The 27,272-nt window shown below is 40.1% G+C and overlaps 1 protein-coding gene across 1 annotated transcript in view; it reads right to left on the bottom strand.

Moving 5' to 3' along the window:
- Window positions 1-27,272, bottom strand: part of RHOJ (ras homolog family member J) — a 79,211-nt gene that overhangs the window by 28,449 nt on the left and 23,490 nt on the right. The window lies entirely within an intron of this gene.

Raw genomic sequence — 27,272 nt, 5'->3', positions numbered from 1 at the left:
TTTTTTTTATTTTTTTATTTTTTGTTTTTTTTTAGAAATGGAGAGTTTAAATGAAAATTTTCAATTCTGACTATCATCATGCTTAGCTGACTGGACGTCTTCAGGGTCACCCACTGATCTTTTCTTCTCTGAACTGACCTGTTTTTCCTCGTTTCTGGAAGAGCCCATCTGGGGCAGTGACTTACCTAGCTTCACCGGCCACTCTTAGGAGCTGCTTGTGTGTGTTTGTGACCTGGTTGAAGCCTCACAATGTGCATGTTCATTTTATAAGGAACCAGCTCAGAAGCATCTGAGATTTTCTCCAAATTAAGGTAGGTTAGAAAACTATGAAGCTAGAAATACACAATACATTTGCCTAAATATCAGTGGTGATGAATTCCTTCCTGATGGGTTTCAAACTTCCAACAGATATGATCTTCTTCATGCAGCTTGAAACCTTTTGTACCCATCTACACCAGCCCACCCCAGCCAGCTCTTTCCCCTTTTTTGCAAGGAATGCTTCTTACTCGCTGAGCAGCAGACTCTCCCTCCCCTTCCACCCTCTCCCCACCCCACCCCTCGCTCCGCCCCCAAATAAAGTTGCCTGGGGAGGTCTTTTATTTGATGTGTGGTATGAGGTCTTGTTCTGCAGAACACAGACTGAGGAGAAAACCAAACAGGCGACCTGAGAATCTGTTAGGAAGGACTCCAAGGGCAGCCTGGGTGACCCAGTGGTTTAGCGCCGCCTGCGGCCCAGGGCCTGATCCTGGAGACTGGGGATCGAGTCCCGTGTGGAGCTCCCTACATGGAGCCTGCTCCTCCCTCGGCCTGTGTCTCTGCCTCTCTGTCTCTCTGTCTCATGAATAAATAAATAAAAAATATATTTTTTTTTAAAAAGAAGGACTCCAAATTGAGGACTTTTTTTTTTTTTTTTTTTGGTTAGGTCTGTATATGTGTCCTACAATAAGGAGAACCCCATGTGAACAGGGTACCACATATTTGCCCTGCATTTTCCATCCCTGGTCACATTTCTTTCTCTTGACAGGGGATTTGGTTTGTAGTTATTTCAAGTTGTAACTGCCCTGGATTTTAAGGCAGAAGAACTGGATGGAACTGTGGACTCACTGTAAATGAACTCTGGGAGCTTGAGCAAGCCATAGCTTTTCTAAGTCTTGATTTTCTCATTGGAAATTTGAGGAGCAAAAGAGAGCAGGAGTATGACGATTTTGTACAGAGCAGCTTTCACAAATATAAGGTGGCATCACTGAACAAACGGCTTCTTAAAGAACAATACTTTTGAGGGACACATGGGTGGCTCAGTGGTTGAGCATCTGCCTTCGGCTCAGGGCATGATTCTGGAGTCCCTGGATTGACTCTCTCATCTGGTTCCCTGTGGGGAGCCTGCTTCTCCCTCTGCCCGTGTCTTGCCTCCCTCTCTGTGTCTCTCATGAATAAATAAATAAAATCTTAAAAAAAAAAGAACAATACTTTGAGAACAGAGCTTGTGGGAATGGAGTTGTCTTGGCTCTGGGTGTGGGGTGGGTGTTCTGGAAAAGTCTGCCCTTGTCAGTACTTGTTTGATGATGGAAGAGACGGAGGAGGAGGAGAAGAGGGAAGAGCTTGTTTAATTCTAGGACTCTTGGAGCTGACTGGGGATGAATACACTAATAGTGTGTTCCTGTCAAGAGTTTTCAAGGAATTTAAAAAAAGTCATGATTCCATGACGTCCACACCCTGGAATTTCAGAGTTCTGCTTGGCCTCATTTTTCCTTCCACAACATTCATTTGGTCTGCACATCTTGACAATTCTACCTGCTAGATAGCTCAGGAACCTGGGTCCTCTTTACCATTCTTGTAGCTGTCCCCTGGTGACCCCTAACTCCCAGCCTTGTCAATTGCCAAGGCCTCCTAATCCACCTCCGGTTCTCCAGGCTCATCTGCTGTGCTTTCCTTACTGCCACCGGAGTTCATGCAGCTGTGGCTCCCAAAGATCTCCAAGATAAACTTCAAATACCTTCTAAGAGTATACAAAGTCCTTGTAATCTGGCCCTGGTTTACCCTCTCTTTTATTTTTTTACCCTCCGATGATCCAAACTTTTTGTAATCTATTATACTCATGATGCCTTCGCTTAAGCTGTTCCCTCTGGAATACTGGAAAAAGAAATTCTGCTGGAATGCTTTCTCCACACTTGTGTGTCTGGAAAACATTCACAACCATAAAACTCACTTCCATAACTTTTTCTTGATTCCCCCCAAATACATTAAGCCTCACCGGGCCTTGCTCACCAGGCCATACTGTGCCCGGGCCATACTGTGCTGTGTGTTATTTACTCTCACGTCATGGAGTTTAGCATGGGCCTGCCATGTAACTCCATAAATAATGGTTGAGTGACTACAAAGTGCATCAAGCTCTACCCAAACTGAAAGTTTTCTCTGAGACACCTATTTTCTGTAGATGAATCTTTGGCATTTCTCAAAGGATCGTCATAAGCTCTTCTGGACGCTAAGTGGCAGGATGGGGTCCCCAGCAATGCCGGCCTCCACTGGAGCTGGCCACCTGCTGTGAGAGGATGCCATGGCAATGGGGCTCTGCTGGGTGGTCTCTGTGCTTGGAGCACCCTGCCACTTTTCCAGGCAACTCTTACCAGCCACAGGGCTGCCAGATTCTAGGCCAGTATAGGGCAGAACCACTGCCAAGGTGTCCTGAGGTTCACTGGGGCTGTGGAAGCCATGGTCTCCAGGCAGCTTGGCATTAGCCACAGGGTTCAGGGGAGCTGTCTTTTAATTAGGACCTTGGGAAGACATGACTGAATTGTAGGTGAAGCCTGCACACAGGGGCTTGTTGTGGCAAACCAGAGCAGGCTTTTTGCAGGATCCCCTCTATAAAGAGCTTCGTTAAAAAATGCCAGCTTCTTTATAAATTGCTTTTAAAAACCTCACAATTATTAAGCTTGCATTGAGGTATTGTGGAATAAATGCCTAGGGTGGAGGCAGAAATGTAAAATTTTAGCCTTTGGACTCCGTGATGGAAATGCTTCATGGCGGCCACCAGGGGGAGCTGGTTAAAACCACAGATTCCCTGGTTTCACACCAGGCCCCTAAGATTTTGAAGAACTAGGTGTGGGGTGGGACCCAGGCGTCTGCGTTTTAATCACGCTCTTCAGGAGGCTGATTCAGAGCTGAGCCTCTGTTTCCTTATCTTTAAGATGAGACTAATGATACCTCGATTACTCTAGAGTGTCCCATCCACTTTAGACAGGTGTGGTGGATGTTAGATGAAGTAATATGTGGGAAAAACAAAGTTTACAGAATGCTACAGATATAATCTTTTTGGCCATGTCTGACCTACAACACGGAAATGCGGCACTTTGTATATGACGGCACTCCCCCTTTTGTCTAGAAATAGTCACTGTGGAAATACAAGCACTGGGGTGATGATAAAAGTGGAATAGCATGTTCCGGTGAAGAATTTTCAGAGAATTATTAGGCCCATAAAAATTGTATCAGGTACCCAGCTATAAACGAGTTAGAAAATATGATGGAAGGTACCCTTTTCACAATGACAACACAAACTATAAAGTGTCTGGTAATGTGCAAGACCTTTCTGACCACCCTGTTCAGCCACATAAAAGAAGCACATGGAGAAGAAACACTCATGGATTTAGGTGGGAAGCTCTGTATTATAAAGATGCTCTGTTTAATAATTTTAAAGTAGGGTGACCCTGGTGGCTTAGCGGTTTAGCACCTGCCTTGGGCCCAGGGTGTGATCCTGGAGACCTGGGATCGAGTCCTGCATCAGGCTCCCTGCGTGGAGCCTGCTTCTCCCTCTGCCTCTCTTTCTGCCCCCCTCTCTCTCTGTGTCTCTCATGTATGAGTGGATAAAGTTAAAAAAAAATTAAAGTAATTCCAATAAGATTTTTGAACTGAGAACGCAACAGAGTGATTGCAGTAGTTTTATGGAAAATGAAATTGATAAAAATAGCTAATCATTAAAAAAATTACAGGATAACCATGTTAATATACATTAACATGTATTATAAAGTTATGCTAATCAAAGATGCATTGCACCAGCACAAGAATCAATGAAACAGAATAGGATCTCAGCCCCAGAGCTGATGCTACATGTGTAAGGATTTAGTATATAAAAGGCAGTGGAAAAAGACGAAGTATTCAATATATTGTATTTACACAGTTGGTTACTATTTGGAAATAAAACAGCAAGTGAAGAATACCATAAAGAAAATGATCAATGTATTCGATTTTTAAAAACGAAAGAAAGGTTTAAGTATATTGGGAAAAATGGTCATGATATATGGAGGTTGAAGAAGGTTATCTTTGATACATAAGGTGCATTCTAATCAATAAGAATAATTTTTTAAAAAGATTTTATGTATTTATTCATGAGAGACACAGAGAGAAAGAGAGGCAGAGAAACAGGCAGAGGGAGAAACAGGCTCCATGCAGGGAGCCTGACCCCAGACTCCATCCCGGGACTCCAGGATCATGCCCTGAGCTGACGGTGGCGCTAAACTGCTGAGCCACCCGGGCTGCCCAATAAGAATAATTATTCAAAAGAAAAGAAAAGAAATAAAGAATATGTACAATTTACAAATAAATTAAGGGGCAATGAATATTGGAGCAAAAATGTTCAAGTTAAACAGGATATAATCTCTGGCCTATCAAACTGACATAGATGAAGAGAATGGCACCATACTGGTGAGTACATGAAAACATGAGCACTCATACCTGATGGAGGAAATGCAAATTGGTTCAAGTTTTCTGGTGAGTCATTTGTCAGTACAGATCAAATGCCTAAACATGGGTCTGTCTCTGATTCAGCAATTTTATTTCTACTGTGTATCCCCAGGAATAACAATATATCCATATAAGACAATTAATCACCAAAGTATTTATAATTGCTAACAGTTGGAAACAACCTAAAAGTTCAGTAATTGGGGATTGATCCTTTTCAGATATGGAATAACCTTACAATGTAACTTTTTATTTTATTTTTTTTAAAGACTTATTAATTTATCCTAGAAGGAGATAGAGCTTGGGGGAATGGGTAGAGGGAGAGGGAGAGAGAATCTTAAGCAGTCTCTACAGTGACCACAGAACCTGATGCAGGACTCGATCTCACAACCCTGAGATCAGATCTGAGCTGAAACCAAGATTCCAGAAGCTCAACCGACTGCACCACCCAGGCACTCCAAAATGTAAGCTTTTAAAGAATATTAAGAAATGAGGTAAAATATTGAGGATATAATGTCTGATAGTAGGAGATAAAATTCTACATTTCATATGTAAAAATATTCATTGAGAATACTTTTTTAAAAAGATTTTATTTATTTATTCGTGACACACACACACACACACAGAGGGGGAGAAAGAGAGAGAGAGAGAGAGAGAGGCAGAAGGAGAAGCAGGCTCCATGCAGGGAGCCTGACATGGGACTTGACCCTGGGTCTCCAGGATCACGCCCCGGGCTGAAGGTGGCACTAAACCACTGAGCCACGGGGGCTAATTCCAATAAGTAATTCCAATAAGATTTTTGAACTGAGAACGCAACAGAGTGATTGCAGTAGTTTTATGGAAAATGAAATTGATAAGAATAGCTAATCATTAAAAAAAATTACAGGATAACCATGTTAATATACATTAACATGTATTATAAAGTTATACTAATCAAAGAAGCATTGCACCAGCACAAGAATCAATGAAACAGAATAGGATCTCAGCCCCAGAGCTGATGCTACATGTGTAAGGATGTACCCAAAGTATTTGGCTGCCCCAAGAATAATTTTTACCCCCCATACTTTGTTACCATGAACACCTAAGTCAGAAAAATAATGGATATTTGGGTGCTCATCAGTTGTTATCATGTTGTGATTATCAATGTTTCTACATAGATTACATTAAATGTCATCTGGATTGTCTCTTGTCACATTCTCCCATTGCTTCTAGGTTCACTCTCTGGTTTTGTCTTAGGCTTCTCCAGATTTATTTGAGGGTGTAGGGCTGAGCTTAGATTTTTATGAGGATGCACATTTGGTGCTTGCTGCAGTGGAGGATTATAAACTTGTGTGGCATAGCTCGTCTTCTCCACAGAATTATGAGGAGCCAGTAATGCTTTACCTATACTTGCTTTTCAAAGGTACCGAGAAAATATTGTGCATTTGAGGATGCTGGAATCTGCCTAAATGTATTAGTTGTCAACCAAAACAAGTGTATGAGCTGTAAAGACAACAGCAGTGAATTGGTTCCAAATATGGCCCTTTATTGACAAAATCTAGGCATAGTGAAATAAACCAGCCTAACAGATAGAGTATGTGTTTCTGCTCTCAATAACTCCTCTACCAAAGTATTATAAGATCGTTTGGAGAATATTAAACAATTTTTCTCTGTTTTATATTTTTGCACATGGTTGTTGTCCTAGATTATGTTTAGTTATCTGCCTCTGTTTTTTGGAAGCCTAGAATTTTAGGTACTGGTGTTGTTTTCCCCTTTATTTATTTCATTTATTGTAGTCTAGTATCCCCAACAAAATAGGGAATAGTTTTATAGTTTTATTTTTTACTTGTTTTTAAAAAAGATTATTTATTTATCTGAGACAGAGAGAGCATGAGACGGGGTGGGTGCAGAGAGAGGGAGAAGCAGACTCTCCACTGAGCAGGGAGCAGGAGGTGGAGTTCCATCCCAGGACCTTGGGATCATGACCTGAGCTGAAGGCAGACACTTAACCAACTGAGCCACCCAGGCACTCCTATGTTTTAGTTCTTTACAACTGTCCAGAAATATTAAGATTTTCTGGTTAATTATGATCAAAAGAGGATGTATGTATGACAATCTGAGATAAAGCAGTTCTTGGAGCCTTTCTGCAACAAATAGCTGTGAGACCATCTTGTAAGTTTATTGTTAAGTATTTTCTCCATTTGTCTAAGGTAACATCTACCACTTTTATGTCCTTGTTCACATGTTTTTCCCCAACTATTTGTCCTCAAACCATCTAAAAATAAAAATAGGGTTTTGGGAATGCTTATCAGCAATGTACAGTGCATGGCTAGCCAGTTTTGCTAAGGACAGGTTCACGGGTAGTAGAGGGATGCACTGAATGTGATACGCACTGTCACTCAAAGCTAAAAGGAAGCTTTGTACAAGGCTTGGTGCCTCAGGTCAACTGGGTCAGTGGATTAGCAATCTGAGGCTTTGAATTCTTTTGATTTTTTTTTTTTTTTAGGATCTTATTTACTATTTGGCAGAGAGAGAAAGAGAGAGATCATGAGCAGGGGCAGAGGGAGAAGCTGACTTCCCATGGAGCAGGGAGCCCAAGGTGGGGCTCTATCCCAGGACTCAGGATCATGACTCGAGCTGAAGGCAGTTGCTTAACTGACTGAGCCACCCAGGCACCCCGAGGCTTTGAGTTCTTACTCTTAGTTTTGCGGATGCTTTTCTTGTAAACCATTCTGACCAGAAGTGAAAGATAAAGACACCAAAGGGGGATTCAAATCATAAACCATAGCACTGCTTCTTAAATTCATTTCAGGATTTTTCAGGGCCTACCAAGAGCCTTGAAGCTTTGTCCCTATCCTCCATTGGTCACCAGCACACCTTCTGTAAATATTTTAGTTTTCTTTTTGCCAACACAAGAAAGCCCAGGGCTTGTGTGGCACTCTCCTTTGGGCTTTGGAGAGGAGGTCAAAACTGAGCAGTCAAGGGTATTTTCTCCCTTCCATAGCATGGGGGTGGGGGTAGGTGGGAGGGGTGGGGTGGTAGAAGCAGGAAGAAGGGGAAGGGGAAGGTAATAAAAATTTATAATTTAATATCCTTTCTTGTATCCTTGCCACATTTATAATTCAGTAGTTTGTTTTTCAGGTCTGGGGCGGGGGCTCACTTGCTCAACTCTTGTGTGATACTAACACCATCATGTCTGTCTTGGAACCTATTGATCCTTAGGAGTTTAAACTACCACATAGTCAAGGACACCAAGGGTAGTTGGCATTAGGGTTTCTACCAGACCAAAAGGTTAAAGGCCCAAGTGCTAAAAGAGGAATTAAAGATAAAAGGATGGTCCTCTGGAGTTGTCACTCATTGGTCAGAAGGAAAATGAGGTTGTGCAGTGGAAGTCATGTGGACACAAGATCAGGTGGTTGACAGATGTATATGAATGGGGAGGTGGGAGGTGTACACTACAAAAGAAATGCAGGAATGAAGCTCACTCTCACTGGCCCTCTGGGAAGGCTGGGGGCAAAAGCGCATTTTTGGTTCTGCTGGTGAAGCCCCAGGACATGGCTGCTGGTGGCCTTGGTGGGAATTTGAGGCCTGGAAGGAACTTGTGCCAAAAACGACGACTGTAAAGAGAGGAAATTATAAACAAATAATCTTGAGGCTTGGAAAATGTTGTCTCATTCCCCTGGGTCATCGCTGCGGGGAAATTGACCTCAAAATGTGAGAACATGAGTAAAGGGAGGGAGGCAAGTGATTTGGGCAAATGAGACCATGGAAAGGGCTGATTTGCTCGGTAATTTATTTCAGTATTTCTACTGTACCCGGCAGTTTGGAACAAAATAAAAGCCAGTGTGTTTTCTCATATTTGGGGATTTCTGAAGGTCTTTTTGAAGTTCTGTGAGCTATTTTAAAAAGTGTTCTTCTAGACCTGGGGAAGGGTGTACTACGGCTGTCCGCCTGTCTGTTTAGTGTAAGGGCCTGGGCAGTCTTGGCTTTCGGAGTAGTCAGACACATTTCATTTCTCTGGGTGAGATCCCCTCACCTCACTTTCCCCTCTCTGGCTCAGTATGGTGTCCTTCTTTCCCCTTCTCTGCTCCCTTAGCAAAATCTATAGTTCTCTGTTTTCCCCACACATTGAGGTGAGGTTCTACAAGTGATTAATAACTAATAACTAACTGGACCTTGAATTCCTTACATGCAAAGACAAAGGATCCAGGAGTGTCTTGGAAATAATGGGTGTTCAGTAAGTGGGTATTTGTTGAATGAATGGATAGCCTAAAATCCTCCCCCACCACCCCAAGGAGGGTATACATTTTAAAGATGATCATGTCAAACTAATAACTCTTAATAGGGATTTCAGGAGCATCTGATAGGTTGGAGGAGAGTCTTTGCAGACTTGCAGCTTTCTTCACATCAGGAAATCACAGCAGAGGGTCCTGGTGATACTTTCTGGCATAGATGCAAGGAGACACAATTATTGAATTGAAACTGATCAATTCTAGAAAAGGAAAGCTATTGAGTTCAGGCTTGGGCATACTCTAAGATAGACAGTGATGGCATGTTTGGCTGGTTCCCATCACTGACAGTTGAGACAACCCTGGTCTGGTCACATGTGACATAAGGCAGCTCTTGAGATTGTAAATTTCAGGGCCTGCGGGGAGCAGCCCAAGCCCATGACCCCAACCTCTACCAGGGACTGGCCCCATCATCACTCCTACTGCTTCCAAATCTCAGTCCCCAGCCAAGAAGGAGAGAAATAACAAAACATTGCTGCTAATTATGTTCCAGATAGTTTTTTGAAAATATAGAATTAGTGAAGGATAAATGAGCAATAGCTGTATCTCTTGAGACAAATTCACATTTTCTTTTCTTTTTTCTTTTTTTTAAATTATCACATTGGCTGATCCTTTAACAGTCAACAAAAAGTTTTCTCTTTTAGACTTTGGTCTAAAGTCTAAAGATCAGGTCTTCTGGCTCTCTGTGAGGTATGGTATTTGTGACTGGTTGCCGTTGTGTGATCCCAGGAAAAGTGAGAAGAGATCAGCCGTACAAACCAGTAAGTGGTGACCCACCTAAGAATAGAAATGGCTGGAGGAAAGCAGAGATAGGCAAGAAGGGGGCAGTGGCCTAAACCAGTGGAAGAAAACAGTAGAGAAATGACTTATGATATTATCTAAAGCCACATGCTTTTGAAGTATTCAGGTGAGTGTTATTTTTAGCAGATGAGAGAATTAGGAGTTGCCATTTGCAGACAAATGACAGCCGGATGCTCATGATTCGTACAAACAAGTATCTATTGAATGTCCCTTTGCTTGTCACCACCCTGAATTCTGAAGAGTTTTCACCTTGAGAATTAGAGGCCTTGACCTTTTGTTCAAGAGCAAGGAAAGGCAAGAGAATAAACAATATACATAATACAAATCTAGAGCTAGCAGACGGGCTAGAAAAATTATCTAAAAATCCAGCCGAATTCTTCTTAAAGAGTTGTGGGAATTTCTGAATTTCTCTGCCAAAGATCGCATCTTCACCTTCCTGTTCTTAGGAAATGCTTCTTGCCCCAACTTCATGTCCCTGTTTTGATGCTGCTGCCTTTCTGGGAAGGGGACTGGAGGAGTGACCAGAGGGCAGGAAATCCTAGGAGTGGGGGTGGAAGGGGTGGGAGGGTCTGGAGAACAACAGAGACTGGTGAGTTCCAGGTGGGGGTGGGGGGTAGGGGTCAGGGTGGGGGCAGGGTGGAGTCAGTGTATGGGAGGGTGGGGGAGATAATAAAATAGTTCTTTCCTCACAGCTGCATGTTGGAGGGCTATTGATTAGGAGTAAGGGCTGTTTTTGTTAGGGTTAAAATCAGCTTTAGAGATATTCCTGGACTACTTTTCCAGGGCCAAAAATTATTTTTTTTTATATCATGTCTTTGGACTTAACTGTTGTAATTGTAAGGAATTGATTTGAGGGGATGGTTCCAGATACTGGAGACAGTTCTTTGATATTGTTTTAATCATATCCCACATTCATTCCTTGGCATATCCACAGATGCCTAATTATTTAGTGTAACAATGTAAGGAGAATAATGGTCCCCCAAAGATATTCACCTCCTAATTCCTCAAACCTGTCAATATGTTACCTTATGTGGCAAACGAAACCTTGTAAATGTGATTAAATTAAGGATCTTGAGTTGGGGAGATTTTCCTGGATTACCTGGTAGGCTTGATGTGGTCACAGTTGTCCTTATAAGGGAAAGAGGGAGGCCGGGAGTCAGCGACAAACATGTCAGAATGGGAGCAGAGGTTGGAGTGACATGAAGAGGTCCACAGAAGCCAGAAAAGGCAGAGAATGGACTTTCCCCTAGAGCCAGTAGGAATACAGCTCTGCTGACACCTTAATTGTAGCCCAGTGAGATACATTTTGGATCTTCAGAAATGTAAGATGATAAGCTTGTAATTTGTTACAGCAGCAATAGAAAACCAATACAGTAAACTTTATATTATAAAATATCCACTAGTTAAATGATGTTTGCAAGTCAATGATATTTGGGGAGACGGGATGTTCTTTCTCTTGACTTAAAGTTTCCATGTGAAGGGTATCAATTAGTGTTAACACTCTTGGCATGACCTCCCCCAGAAGAGTGGAGAGAATTAGGGTGATCTGATTGGTAAGTGTGGGAGCAATACCTGGATGTGCCTTGCTCAGCCCTCCCCACTTACCCTTTGGGATCTGTCTGCTCAGGAAAGTAAAAATTCTCCTCTCTCTTTGGATACAGAGGTCTTTGCTTTTTTGATGGATTAAGAAGCCCATTGTTACCCATGTGATTAAACCCATTCTGGTCTTTTTCTGTTGGATTCTTCTTTCTCTTTCTCCAGCAGGGACAAGAGGTCTTATTTATTGCATCCCCTGAAACACAACTCATCCCATAGATATACTTTCTCTTTTCCTTAAATAACTTGTTGGTCATTATTTAATTTATTTATTATGTCTTGCTTAGTTCCAGAGAGCATTTAAGATGGCTTATAAATAGATTATAATTAAAAAAGAGGAGCAGAGGGAAAATGACAGAAGGATTGATTAGATGAAACTGGAATGAGGTTAATGCAAAGTATGTATGTGAGAATCTCCTCTAGTGCTGGCAGGCGTTGAGATTGGAGAGGCTCACAAATCTGATCCTGAACTTCTTATCAGTCAATGCAAAGAGGGAAGCCTAATTGGTTATTGACTTATAGAATCATTGTAGAATCAAAACTGAATGATTTATGGAATACGATAGCAAAACACCAACTGGTCGTTCAAGAAAAACATAACCATACTTTGAAAAACTTCTTGGTCTTCATAAAGGGAATGTTTATAGAATGTCATGAACAGGATTCTAAATGCTATGTTGAATAAACATGGCTATACATTTCATGATCTATTTCTTACGGTATCTCTCAGTGTAAGTAAATGCTGCAATAAAACACACTTCTTTTATTTACATTGAATATTTATTGAGCATCTACTATGGGTCAGAGAAAGTGGTGCTGGGTGACCAAAACAGAATTGTCCTTGTCTTCAGGGAGCTTATAGTCTAGAGGGGGAGCCAGATACCATAAAAATAACCCCACATTAGAAAAATATAAAATCAGGCACTCAGAGAGTGTAAAACATGGGACTTATTTTAGATTAGGGTTCAGGGACACCCTCTTTGAGGAAGTGACTTTAAGATGAGATCTTAGCAATAAGTAAAGTGAGCAGGGCAAAGAATATTTGGATAGTGGGAAGAGATCAGAGAGGTGTGTGTGTGTGTGTGTGTGTGTGTGTGTGTGTGTTTAAGGGAGAGAGAACAACATACACAGAAGCCCTGAGATGGGAAAGATGTGGAGGAAATGAAAGGTCAAGTTGGCCAGTGTGTAGTAAATGAGGGAGTGAGCAGACAATACCCTGGAGAGCTAGTATGTTTTGTAGCATGAGCAGTGGGAAGCCTTTGAAGGTTGTTGAGGAAGGAAGTGACATGTTCTTATTTATATTTTAAGAAGCTCACTCTGGCTGCTTTGTGACAGCAGGCAAAGGAGAATTGTCTGTTGTAGTAGCCCAGGAAGATGGTGGTGACCTAGGCCAAGTGATGGCAGCAGAGATGTGATGTGTCTATGGTGGTGGCGGCAACAATATGCACAAATAGGTGGTTTGGTGTTGATCTAAACATTTCTCTCTTTTTCTCAACTTGATTTAATCCTAAATCAATGTTAACTGTTTCTTAACTGATTGACTATAGCACTTAAGTTAGTCATATGTGCAAATTCGACATGTTTCTTAGGAGACACTTCATCTCTAACAAGGCTGTACTTAGAGCAGTGGTCCTCAACCTTGGCCAATGCTAACAAAATGACTGGGGCTGAGACTAGGCATAGATATAGATATATAAGGTTGTAAACAAGGTGGAGAATGAATAGTTTTACTAATGTGAGGTATGAATGGAACCAACTATTTGCAGTTTTCTCTAACCAGCTGTATATGGGGAAAATTAAATCGTGATCACCCGAGGAAACTAACACCCTTGCAAACACTTTAACTTTCAGTAGCTCTTGTCAAATTCATCTGAAGCCTTGAACTTACAAATAAAGGTGAATTCTTAGGCACTGCATGAATCAAAGTGTAGGCTAATTGGACATGAAAGGTTTTACTTCTAAATCACTGCCAGAGGCCAGCAATTTTGAGCATATGGTGGCTGTTCAGTGGTGGTTTTTAACAGAAAAGTCAGTCTGACTTCTGTTGCTAGGGGAAAATTTCCAGGGCTTCACACTTGTTAGCCTTCATGTATCAGAAATGATTCATGCATGCACTGAGTTGTGAGTTCCCATCATCCTGCCAATTCTTCAGAAGCTATTAGCTCTGTAGGGATAGGGAGTGTACTGGATGTATTTTGTTTCTTCCAGCACCAATTTAATACCTTCCTCTGTTTCCTAAAAGTGTCTTGAGCTTCCCAACATTGTGCAGAGGACTCTGATGGGTTGCAAGAGTGATCTGTGATTACCACAAGCCTATCACATATTCTATATCCGTTATTTTGTTGACTGGTTGGGAATTAACACATGACCCAAGTCAGTCCAATTGGGACCAACAAGACTCAATTCCAGGTCCTTACTTGAGCTACATGGGAATGTAGCTGGCTAGAAGTGGGTGAGTAAGAAAATAGTTCCAGGAGCTACTAGTAGCCATTTGGAACTAGGAAAAGAAATCTGACAGTGGAACCAGTGTTGAGAAGGCAGGTCTGAAAGATGTTGTTTGAGTCATGCATCAAGCTTCATCTAAAGCTAGGAGTACCACTGTAACTTGCAATGATGCAGTTCACTGTGTCCCTTGTTCACCGTGGCTCCAGCATGACAATAAATGTTGAATGAATTAACAGTAAGCAGAGGAAGGAGAGCAAGGTTAGGAGATAGAAATCAGTACGGAATTTATGTAATTACAGAAGAAAAGCTCATTTTCTAAGACACCAAATCTCATAATTTTTCTGACTCTGAAATCTCCTTGAATTAGCAAAATGTGGAATTTCCTTCTGATTACCTTACAATGACAAAGGGAGCTAAAATGGAAAAGAGCAGTAATAAATAATAATCTGGCCAAGAGGTGGTTGGGAGGGAGCAAATTTTTTTTTCTATCATGCTAGTGTTGAGGGGAATCTGACTTAGATTTAAGGCATGTAGGTCAATAAGTTCCCAAACTGAAGTATTTTATTATTCCCTTAGCTTTATAAATGGTTCATTTCATTTAATTGCATCACCTTGACATAAATTATCAAAATCCATATATGAATTTCTAGTCACTATATCATGAAAGAAAATGTATTCACCTGTTTCAGTACACTAATCAAAAGATAAACATACCTAGTCAGTGACCTGCATCATAATTTGTTACCTTATTGGGAGCTATGAGGATACTTTATCTAAGCAATCTATCTCATTTCACCTATAACATGTAGGTGAGAAGAAGGCAAAACGAAAAAGATTTCTACGATGATTGGTGATCAGACAGTGACCTCTGTCACTGACAACCTCTATGATGACTTTTACCCAAGGACATATTCAAGTATGAGAAAGAGACAATTCACTTTTATAAATGAGAAAAAAGATACTTTTACATTTGCCAGTAGATGCTTATATAGTGTCTTCTAAGACACTATGCAATGAAAATATTCATCATTTCTTCCCTTCTTGATTCTTTCCCTCTATTTTTAACCTCTATTCACTAGAGAAAACTAAATTCTGGGCCTACAGAAAAGGCGGAAGAAGAGGAAATGATAAACAGAGGGTAGGGTCTGCAAAGGTTTTAATTTCATATTTCATGCTTTGGAAATCCAGATACATTTGGTGAGCAGGTACCTGCTGTACCCGCTGCTGGACATGCTGCTGTAGAACTATGTACCTGCTACAGGACAGACCCTTCCAAGTCTTCTGCTTAGGAGACCTGTTGAGGTTCTAAGGGGCCATTATAACTCTGAGTGACTACACTGAGAAAACCTCAGTGTATATTTCATCACAATCCACACAACTTAACTCTCTGATCTCTGTACTCCATTCTTCACTTCATCTAACAATAAGGGCCAAGACCTATTTACTTCTTGGGAACCTCCCTGATTGGCTCTACTTCTTTCTGATCCCAGCCTTGTTCTGCATCCCCTGCCAATTCTGTCTCCAGACCTGTGATGTGGAGCTGGGTAGGAACTCAGGGAATACTTAAAAGGAATCAATGAGCCTATTTCCACTAAGGGCTGACTCTAAGATCTCTTCTAAGCCGGTAAACATATTGTGATCTGAAGTTTGTCAAGCTGAATTTGCAACTTGGAATATAGTCTCCCCACCCCCTCAATGTTTAGGTTTCTAGGCTAGCCCACAATAGCACATGCTACAGCTGAATTCTTATACATGGATATAAAAACAGTAGTAGAAAGTATTCTCACTCCACGCACTGTTAAGCAGAAAAGAATTGTTAAAACTATATCTTGAATCTTAGTGGTCAATGGAAAACTAGGTGTAAGAAACAGGGGGAGAGAGCTAACAGGATTAATAATAGGTGATAGTCACGGCATACTTACCATGTGGGCATTGTGCTAAGTGCTTTATGTGAATCATCTCATTTAATTTCTCACTTTAACAGTCAGTGGGAAAAAAGTCTCAGGTTATATGATTTCCCCAAGAACACACTAGTAGTAAGAGTCAGAACTGGGTATAGAACGTAGGCTTGTCTAATTTCAAAGCCCAGGCTTTTACCCACTGTGCGGTTTTGGTAGAGATTCTGAAGAGACCTTCTGAAAATTTACCAGGAGCTTAATGTCAGTGGCTTATTATTAAGGCCAATTTTCTTAAACTCTCAAAACTCTTGACTTTTTTTTTTATTGTATGTCATCCTTTTAGCTTACAGAGGAAATGAGAGATGAGAGCCTGAGAGGGAAATATTTTGAAGCCCACGGTAAAAGGCGGAGGTTGAGTGGAGGGAAGTAAGCACATTAGAAGAAGGAAGGAATGAGTGCTTGAGAAGGTGATGGGAAACAGACATGGAGTTGAGCCCAGTTGCCTTGGTTGTTGCCAGCGAGAGCTGTAATGGGTGGGGGGAGCATGAGACACTCCTAAACTGGGTCTTTGAAACATAGGGAGTCCTTGCCCTCCCTATGTCCCTGTGGAACCTCCTCTGGGGTTAGAGAAGGTCATCAACCATCTGATAGTAACACTAACTGATGGGTGTAATAGGTATCAAAACAAGAATCAGAATCCAAGTCTTTCTGAATTCAAAGCCTGGGCTTTACCCACTCCTTTTTGATGTCTCAGATGGTCTGAACTACTGTGTGTGGCTGTGGACGTCTTCTATGATGTCCCTGGCATCGGTGGTTATGGATTTTAGAAGTTTGCCAGACCCTTCAGTTTGTAAGCATTTGGCCACAAAGAGATCACACTGGTCTATGCTCAGGTCAGATTTGGAAAGCTTGAGAAACCTACATTTTTCTAAGCATATCCTGTGTATAATGGAGTCCATGGAATCTTCTGCCTTTCTTTTCAATGAAGCAAAAACAATCTCGTACTTATTCCCATTTTTGAGCTTACACCATGATGATTCAAAGGTAAGACAAAGGAATGCTGAGGACCACCACCAAAAGAGCTGCTTTACTATCTTAATGCATCCGGAGTTCTTTGGTACTAGACGGAAACACCGTGGGTTTTATATTTTCATAGATGTAATTGAGGACATTATTTGTTTTTTAGTATTTAGTAACTTGATATTACTGGATCAATTATTTATCAATAACTGATGAATTATTCAATTTTGTTCTTTATGAGTTCAATATTATGCTTTTCCAGAAACTGTTTAAAGGGAGTTGCTAAAACAAATATGATATTTTTGTTAAGTGAGGAAATCAGGGTGAAAAAAATTAATGCAGGAAAAATTAAGTGAAGGCAAAGAAGATGTTATTATACAAAATGATAGTTCAAGCTGTACATGGACTTGTGAGAAGTAGAACACAAATTTGGTCCTGCTATTTCTGTAGCCAATGTGAGGCGGATCAGGTGATGACTCACAATGTCCATGTGAGTCCATTTTATAGTTAAGGACACTCATATGCAGAGAGGGTCACCCAGCCAGAAAACCCTGGACACTGTGTTTAAACTCATGTCTGTCCGACTCCAAGTTCATGCTGTTTTCAGTAAGCCGTGCTGCTTTTGTGTACACAAATACCCATGCATGAGTGGACTCAATCAGAGATGAGTATAATGACATCAAACTGAAAGCTTTGCTTACTCCCTTATTTGTTGAAAATTAATTTTATGTAGTTTCATGACCTTGGGAAAACTAATTAATGTATTTGGGTATCAGTTTCCTTGCTTTTGAAACTGAGATCTTAACACTTCTGTGGAATTGTTGCAATGTGTAGACATCCCACTAATATAATGTTTGAGATCTGAAGGGTGTTCAAAATGGTGGCCATTATTAATTTCCAGAGCGGCTCATTTTTAATCAGGTATTTCCTCCATTTGATAACATCCCTAATAGTGTCACAAACTAGAAAGTTTCCTGCCTCTTGCAATGTGTGAACTGCCAAGCACTTTTTCTGAGCATGTTATATCATATATCTTTCCCTAAGAGTATGTGAAGTCAGAGCTCTATCGTCCCTATCTTAGAAATGACAAGACTGAAGATGAGACGTTAATAGAACCATCTGTTTCAGAAATGAATGTGGTACATGTTGTGGGTAAGAATAGGTGCTGTCGATCAATCTGTATTAGTCAGTTGTAGGAGATCATTTGTTAAATATGCTAGTCACGATGCTACCCTTTTAGCAGCGTATCAGAGACAGTGCCTATTGCACAACTGTGTCAATGACTGCTATTTGTCTTGGAAGCATCTGTGACTGACAGCTTAATTCAAAAGGAGACCACCAATCCAGAGTAGTCACTGTTACTGTTGTGTTTCCCATATCACATCTGAAGGAGTCAAGAATTAAGCCTTCCTTAATTGCTATGGAGTCATTTCATGGCAATATTTTTCAGGCTATTCTGGCCATTTAGGCTAAATATGGTTAGTGGGTCACTGTGTGGGTCATTGGGTCAAATCCTTTGCTGGTGCATTAGAAGTACCAAGTTTTATGCATGTTACCAAAGAGCAGGAGAACAAAAGGAGCTAGTTTTGGTGCCATGGGTGGATCACTCTAATTGAGAGGCCAGTTAAGGATGCCATCTGGGCTACCTAGAGACATAAAGGCGGAGAAATACGTTTCCCTTTTAGAAGGGCTTGTTCAAATTGGAAATGAGGAGAGTCTGAAGGTATATTAATGACTTTTCCCCTGGGGGTTTTTCTTCAATTAATTTTTAGTTTAAAGTAAAACAATAATGCAAAGGTGCAAGTACCATAGTTCTTCTTAGGGCCCCTCTATCATTTTGAATACCTCTGTGCCGACAATATATATTCTGATGCCCCCTGGAATCTGGTGAGTTCCTTGTATTTGATGACATGGATGACACCGCACATTGCCCTCTATTGATTTGAACTTCAAAACTCAAAGGGAGATGAGTGAAATTCAAATGAATTTGAATTATTTGCCAGAGATTTTTTTACTTACATAAAAATTTTGCATGTAGCAAATAATCGTGGCTATTTAATTTTAAATCTCTGAGTTACCTCTCTTGTATGACTATAAAACATAACTGTTTGTATAGGTCTGTAGACAGTTGTATTTGGTTGAGATAAGAGCTTATAGATTTTTCTCTCAAAATGGCAGTGGGGAATGGCTTGTTTAAGGAGAGTTATGGCAAAGAAACTTATGGTGATTGCTAATGTGTGCCTTGCCTTTTCATCAGGTGAGTTTAAGTGACAATGCAGAGGGAGAAAAAGGGTGCTTCTTCCTGCAAGATCAACTCCCAATAAAACAGCCAAATGACAGCACTTCGTTTTCACATTAAAACAAAGAAAGATATATGATGGGATAGAATGACAAATTCATAAAGATATGAAAGACAAAACATGGAACTCTAAAGAAATTTTCCACTTGTCACTGCTAGGTGGGCTTCCCCTACATCACTCCCTGCCTCCTGCTCCCATTATTTCACCTTCCTTTGGGCTTCCCACCAAAGGATTTACCTACCAAAAGACTACATTTGGTAGAGAAGTCTGAGAGGCACTGGTGATTCCACCAGGACCCTTTAATTCACTTATGGTCTTCAAAATGGAATCCTTATACCATTTATTCATTTATCTTCATACCATGGAATCTCCTGACCTGAATATAAATTAACTTGACATTCAGCACTGGAAGGGGCTCTGCTTTGGCAGACACCCCGCAGGCCTCAGGCAGACTTTCCACTGGGCCCTGGGTGCCAGCCTGCGCTTGCTTCCCTTAAGTTCTTAACAATGTAACTAACTGCTCTGCAAAGTTAACTGGATATTGATGTCCTTGTCATCAGCAAAGCTGCAGAAAACACATAAAGGTAGTTAATGTGAATGTCTTTTGCTTGTACTTGCTTTTCTTTATATCAATAAATCCTAAACTTTCCCTTGAAGTCACCAAAAACTACTGGCAAGCCATTCTTCTGAATGTGTCCCAGAGACAAGGGGATAAGTATTTGTTTAAAATATAAAAATAAATCCAGCAAGTTGTTGATGGGGCTAGAAATCTCTTCTTCTCTTCTTTCTCTTTAGTGATCAAAGACTTGGGAGGATACAAACAGTTTTTGGGTCTTACTTTCCCAGAAAGCTTAGATGATGGATGATCAATATTATTAGGATGGTGCTGCATTTTTTACTTGCTGTTTAAAATTAAGATTTTTTAAAAAAATGCAGATCTTCAATGACCACGGAATGAATGCACGTATGGTGTGGCCTCCCAATGTGAAAGAGCTGTCCCTGAGTAGCATTTGTGAGCCACTCTAGGGAACTGATAATATCCTCAAAGGAACTTTCCCGCACAGTCTTTGATATTTGGAATTTATATTAATCATTACTTCTCATGAGTGCTCTGGGAAGAAAGCAAGTGAAATATTGACAGAAGATTTGCCATGAGTTGAATTTGAAATCAAGAGCATTAGATTCAACTTAGTCTATAGTTGAACATATCCTTTACAAAGCAGAGTTTCCATCTCATGGAACCTTTATCATAAAAGGGGGAACAAATACAGTGGAATCCTGTTATAAATGTCTTCAATGATCTGGGTTTTGTTGTTGTTGTTGTTTTTGTTTTTGTCTTGTTTGTTTGAAGTAAACTCTGCCTCCAACTTGGGGCTTGAACTCAAGGCTGGGAATCAAGAGTCACATGTCCTACCAATGGAGTCAGCCAGGCGCCTCTTAAATATCTTACTTACATTAAATAAGTTGAATAATTTTCTTTCGAAAATCTAATTTCATGAAAATCCTGATATAACTTGATTTCATTATGTTCTTACTTGTTCTGTAAAGCCAGTAGGTATTTATGCAGTATCCATTGTGAGACTTAATAACAAGATTATAAGGTGGTCCTATAGTTTGTGGGCTTGGTTGTTTTTCTTGACATTTTGATTAGGGCATTTATCATCTCCCCCCTCCCATATTGCTTTTGCCATGTATTCAGTGTAAATATTCCAGTATCTTTCTATTTACTCATTACGTCTTTTCTGCAGCCCAGAGCCCTCCACATTTTTTGCCATATAATTTTTTTCCTCTGAGATCAATCAACCAGCAAATATTTTATATTGTTGCTATAACAGGCTTTGCAGGAATTAAGCTATAATTCCTAAAGGAATGGAGAAGATTTTTGCTCTACACAACAACTAACAGAGTAATATTTCATGCCAAAAAGTGCTTAATGGTTTTGATGACAATAATAAATAAATACATTTAAAAAGAATGGGATCTTTATTTTCTTTCTTTTAAACACAAGAAAACTTAGACTATTCTAGAAAGAAGGTATATTCAGATACTCTTATTATTAAGATTTTTTATGTTTTTGTTTGACCATGAGACACCTCCCAACTTTTGCTTCTTCTTATTAACCAAATTCAACTCTTTTAAGATTTTCTCATGGGTCCTATTTTCAGTATTATAAATTATTCAATTTATCATTCCACCATAGTCACAGAGTATTTGCCATACAGAATAAAATATAAGATGCCATGACACTTCATAAAGGTAATGCAGGTCAGGGCCATTGCCCCTGAGGATTGGAAGTAGTGGGAATTTGGAGAGCCACAGAAATTTCTATTTTAGTTTCAGAATTTTGTCTCTGGTCTTTTAGGCTGGAGCTGATTTGCATGATGACCGTTTCTGCTGCCTAAAAGTCCAAAAAATATCACACATGGATTGGTAAAGAACCTCTGTTTCCCTTTCTCTACTCATCTTGAGGGAAGTTGGCTTTCCTGTATTTCTGTCCTGCATGTAGACAGCCATGACCATCACAAAATTACAGCCGAGGCATCCTGACCTGACTCTCTTAACTCCTGACATGCGGAAGCTCTTGACAGGTGCAGTAGGCCAGTCATGTCAGGTTCTGACAACTAAATTAGTGGTTCTGATCAAAGCAACTTTCAGAAACAACTTAAGGCCACTCTAATTTCCCATAGGTATCAGTAAAAGTGTTTGGACCACTGACTTCTAATGTTCTGGAATAACATAGGACTACAAAGAGTCTATGAGTCTCCCCTGAATTCTCCCTGGTAATATGGGTCAAATGTGTTGGATGAACTTTCATTTCAATTTCCACTGTAAGATGATTTGTTGTTCATTCAAAGAAGCTGTGTTTAGCAGTATGTAATGACCTAGAAAGACCACAGGCTGAGTTTGGGCCCTCATTCACTCAGCATCCAGCCCAGGGTATGTATAAGGCAGTGTGGTTTTATGGTTATGAGCATGGGTGTGGGATGTCAACTCTGCTCACTGGCTCATATATGATACAACTGTGGGCACGTTTCTTAATTGTGTTGCACTGTTCTCATCTCTAGAAATGGAGAAATCAGAGACACCTCCTAGGACCACCATGAAATGTACTGATACATATGAAAGTCCTCCTTACAGTTCCTGAAGCATGAACGGCACTCCATAAACTACATGCTGACTGTGCTGTCCTAACTATGACTAAAGGTACACAGCTCGAGACTTTCTCCAACCCTCATTTTTGGAAAGTGAAATTTCATACTATGCTGATGATAACTGTTGCTTTAACAACTTCTACAACTTCCTAAATGTGGCCTAGTCTGAAGTCTCTTGTTCCCAAAGGCTGGGTGAAACAAAGACACAAATAAAAAAGCAAGCAAAACATTGGAGTTAGCTTCAATACTTCTAAGATGAATGTGACTTCAGCTTTGTAAATATACATGAACTCTACATTTCACCCCCTTCATCTCTCACTTAGGAGTTACCAAGAAAAACTTTTCCATGAAAGATTTGCTATGTTAGGCCATAATCTGCTGATGGAAACCAAGGCCAAGAGGTGAGTCTATGATAAGAACTCTAAAGTGTGTTGAATATGGTCTGAATCTCACCAATGCTTGGCAGCAGGACAAAGCAGGGTGAGAGAACAGCCAGGCTTAAGTGCCAAGGAAAATGCCTTTGACACCTAAGTTGTACTTGCTAAAGAATGAGAAGCATGTGAGAAATCCCTTGATCTCACCGTGCTGAGCTAAGAAGACCAGGTGTGGGGAGATGGTCTGATGATACACATCAATTAATTCAGCTTAACCTTCAAATCCAGTCAAACTTCATGATAAAATCTGACTTACAAAATGAATACCTAAATTTTCATCAGCATTTCTCAATTATAGCTCTGTTTTTTCTATATTTAGATAATTTGGAAAACTGCACAAGAAATTACCCTTTGGAGCCATAATTAAACTGAAACATAACCAGAGTGTAATTGGAGTTTTTGACTGATAGCTAACAGAATGCCATGTCACATACCACTCTCATGCTATTGGCCTAAGGGAGACCAGGAGGATTTCAGAAATCATACTGACTCTCAAGAGCAGATATGTTTTAATATTTAAAATTAATTTTTTCCTGGCGCTGATATTGATCTGACTGGTATTGAATACCAGGGAGTGGCATTGAAACATTCATACTGTTTCAAGCGCTGTGTAGAGCACTTGGAAATGAAAGACAATTATCTTTTTGCCTGAAAGTTTTTTTCTTGTGAGATAAACTGAGCTGGTTAATGTTTTGTCAAATCATGCTTTCTAGGCTATGTCATCTTGTTTCCTGCTAGCGTCAAGCTCTTTTTTTTTTTTTAATTTTTAAAAAAAATTTATTTATTTATGATAGTCACAGAGAGAGAGAGAGAGAGGCAGAGACATAGGCAGAGGGAGAAGCAGGCTCCATGCACCGGGAGCCCTATGTGGGATTTGATCCTGGGTCTCCAGGATCGCGCCCTGGGCCAAAGGCAGGCGCCAAACCGCTGCGCCACCCAGGGATCCCCTCAAGCTCTTTTTTAATAGAGAAAGTCTGATTTTTCTTTCTTGCTATTTTCTCCTATATCTATAGGCAAACTATATCTCATGAAATATCCTCTTTTGTCAGCTCAAGCCCCATTGACATAAAGCTTCCGATAGTGTGTGTGTGTGTGTGTGTGTGTGTGTGTTTCAGACTTCTTTCTACAAAGAGAGAATTCTGGAGCCTTCACTGTTTTTTGGCCCTGAGACAACATTCCATGTCACTACAGACATTGGAAAGAATATCCTCAAAGGCATTCAGCTGGGTCATCTACCATCTACATAGCAGGTTTTGTTAACAAAGCTTTGTTCAAAGCAAAGGGACATATCAAGTGATTCATGACAGTTTCAGCCTCTCTTATAACCTGCAGCCTCTAAAAAAAAGAAAAGAACTTGCAGCCTCTCTTGAAACTTGCTGGCCATTTAGGAGATTTTCTGTAGTTAGACTAAGGAGAATGGTTGGAGAAGGGGAGATATGATATATGTAGAAAAATGCAGAAACAACTTAAAGTCTTTGTGAGAACTGCAGTTAGCTTTCAGGACATTGAAATAATGAACTGTGTTTATGAAGGAGAATTTCTTCCATGTGTCCCACATGCACTTTTTTCCCTGGGGAAATATTTATCCAAGCAAAAAAAATTATTAAAAAAATAATGAATTTGCATTTTAATATTTCCTTTCTGGGAGAAAATAATTCTAACTCCAGGTCTTTTGGAAGATTCTAGAGTAGGGTTAGCTAATTTAATATTCTGATTTAGACACAGTTCCGGAGTTCATCAGAATCAAGCACTGTCTGGCAGCCTGGTGGCTCAGCGATTTAGCGCCTGTCTTCAGCCCAGGGCGTGATCCTAGGGATCCAAGATCGAGTCCTGCATCGGGCTCCCTACATGGAGCCTGCTTCTCCCTCTGCCTGTGTCTCTGCCTCTCTCTCTGTGTCTCTCATGAATAAATAAATAATCTTAAAAAAAAAAAAAAGAAACAAGCACTGTCATCTCTGTATCAATTCCAACAACAGACTTATTTAGGTCTAACACCAGGTTACCATCTTAGTTTGAAAAAATGTATGTGGCAGCAGAGGGCACAACTATGATTTTCTTAAAAAAGACTTTCTTCAATGTGGATTTTGTCCTGATTTTTTCTTTTGAAAATTGGGAAACATACTGAAAAGCTAAAAGAATGATAAGAACACATTCTACCTCCCAACCTAGACTGAATAATGTGAACTGCATATGCTTTATATCTTTGTCTATGATGCATAGTTTTTCTCCCTGAACTCCCTGAACTACAGACATATGGGTGACATTTTACCCATAAGCACGTTAGCAAAAATAAGGACATTCTCCCCCAAACTGCAATACTATTATATGCAAGAAAATTAACCTTAATTTCATATTTTTAAAAATTATTTTATTTATTTATTTATTCATGAAAGACACACAGAGAGAGGCAGAGGGAAAAGCAGGCTCCCCACAAGAGAACCTGTTGCCAGACTCGATCCTAGGACCATGGTATCATGACCCGAGCCAAAAGCAGATTTCAACCACTGAGCCACTCAGGCACTCCATAATTTCATAATTAATCTAAATTATTGCATGTGAAAATGTCCTTCATTGCTCACAACAGTCTTCAGTAGCTTTTCTTTTTTTAAAGTCATGATCCAATCTCTATTTTTTTCCTTCCCTATATTGGTTTTATTTAATTTAATTTTTTTTGGATTCCAGACTAGTTTTCTTGTGGAATGTATCATATTTTGAAAGTACTAATAGTTTTGATATGCCTTCTGATCATTTAGAATCACAAAAGAAGCAGCCTAAGAACTTAGTTTAATGTATTGGGAAAAGAAGAGTTACCAAAGTGGTAAATGCTTTTATATTAATGTAGAACCCTCAAGAGACTTAGATTAGATGGAGTAAATTTGGCAGCAAACAAAATAGTATTTTGGGATCACAATGTTTCCAAGTTGACTAGTTTCTAAATATTCTTAAGTCAAAAGAGAGGGAAGTGATTTCTTTAGTGGGCCATCATTCTTTAGTGAATATGTTTAGCAAATGGCCTGGAATGGCAGTTTTCAGCTCACAGGAGTAATTGTGGTTAAAGAAAACAGAGTTGTTTGTGTCACAGTGGGGATTGGGAACTGTGGGACAGGAAATGTCACCTTTCTTCCCAGGTGTACAAGTTTACATTAAAAAAAAAAGATTTTATTTATCTATTCATGAGAGACACACAGAGAGAGAGAGAGAGAGAGAGAGAGAGAAGCTGAGACGTAGGTAGAGGGAGAAGCAGGCTCCATGCAGGGAGCCCAATGTGGGACTCGATTCCGGGACTCCAGGGTCATGCCCAGAGCTGAAGGCAGGCGCTTTAACTGCTGAGCCACCCAGGCGTCCCAGTTTACATATATATATATATTTTAAAAGATACATATGAAAAGTGAGATGTGAGAAAAACGATCTTATTTTTATGGCTTATTTCATCTGTTCCATATGAAAGTATATATAATTATATGTGTGCATATGCATTGCATATCTATATTGTTTAGATCTGAACAAGCAGAAAACAGCATTACTATTACTAATGTCAATAAAACATACCTCTTTTGTATCAGGTATTTTATACCGAAGTGAAAGGGGGGTTTGAAAGTAATGTTGGCAATGTTCAAATAATCTCTGTAGTTCCCTTTCTTCATTTATCGATGGAATTATTAAGCACCCACAGTGTACCAGGTAGTATACTTGAGGCAGGGATGCAGAGATGAACAAAAGAATGTGATTCCTCTCCTTGAGGGATCACAGTCTACAGGGGGCGGGGGAAGAAATGTACAAAGTTACAGCCATGTGAGAATTGGTATAATAAAGGAACATACAAGGTGCTATGTGCTTGACCCACAGCAGACACCCAAAAATATTTTTTTAAATAAATGGTTGGAATGAAGGAATCATAGAGTAGAGATCATCTAGTGACTCCTAGAATTAGAAATAAAAGATTACAAGAAGGTGGTAAAGTTTAAGCTGTGTCTTAATGTATGTACAAGAGTTTTCCAAAGTGGACCATGTGATTGGATGTACCAGCGGGCCTGTACAAACAGGGAAGCCAGATATGGGGAACATGCTGGTTCAGTTTGGCCCCAAAGTCAGGGTTCATGTGGAGTGGTGGTGGTGGCGGATATGGTTGGAAAGAGGAGTCAGAGCACAGACAATGAAGAACAGATAACTCTATTCTGGAAATGGTTGGAGGCCAGTGAAAGATATCAAGTAGAAAATTGATGTGCTTGGATTTTTTTTATACCTTCCTGGTGGCGGTAGAGAATGAACTATAGGAGAGAAGACAGGCTGATCAAGAAGCTCTTATAATAATTCAGGGATGAGACAATGAATAAATCAGTGATAGGAGAATAGAGATGAGGACTAAAGAGTATTTTGGCCTAGTAGTCAGTTGTTACTCTCTTGGTTAGATAGAATTCTGCATATGCATTTAGAAGCTGAGAACTTTGATACATTTTTATAAGGGCTAGAAATGAAAATGTCTCTTATGTTATTTCAGTCTTTAGTTCCTGCCCAGTTTCAGTTTAACTTTTATAAGCAAAGAGATCACATTACAATCTTCACTTTTTTTTCCGGTACCGATTATTTTTACAGCTTTTAAAATTGAGGTATAATTTCGTATTCCACA

Source organism: Canis lupus, chromosome 9 (genome assembly GCF_048164855.1).
Source record: "Canis lupus baileyi chromosome 9, mCanLup2.hap1, whole genome shotgun sequence".
NCBI lineage: Eukaryota > Metazoa > Chordata > Mammalia > Carnivora > Canidae > Canis > Canis lupus.
This window is presented reverse-complemented; position numbering and strand designations above follow the sequence as displayed.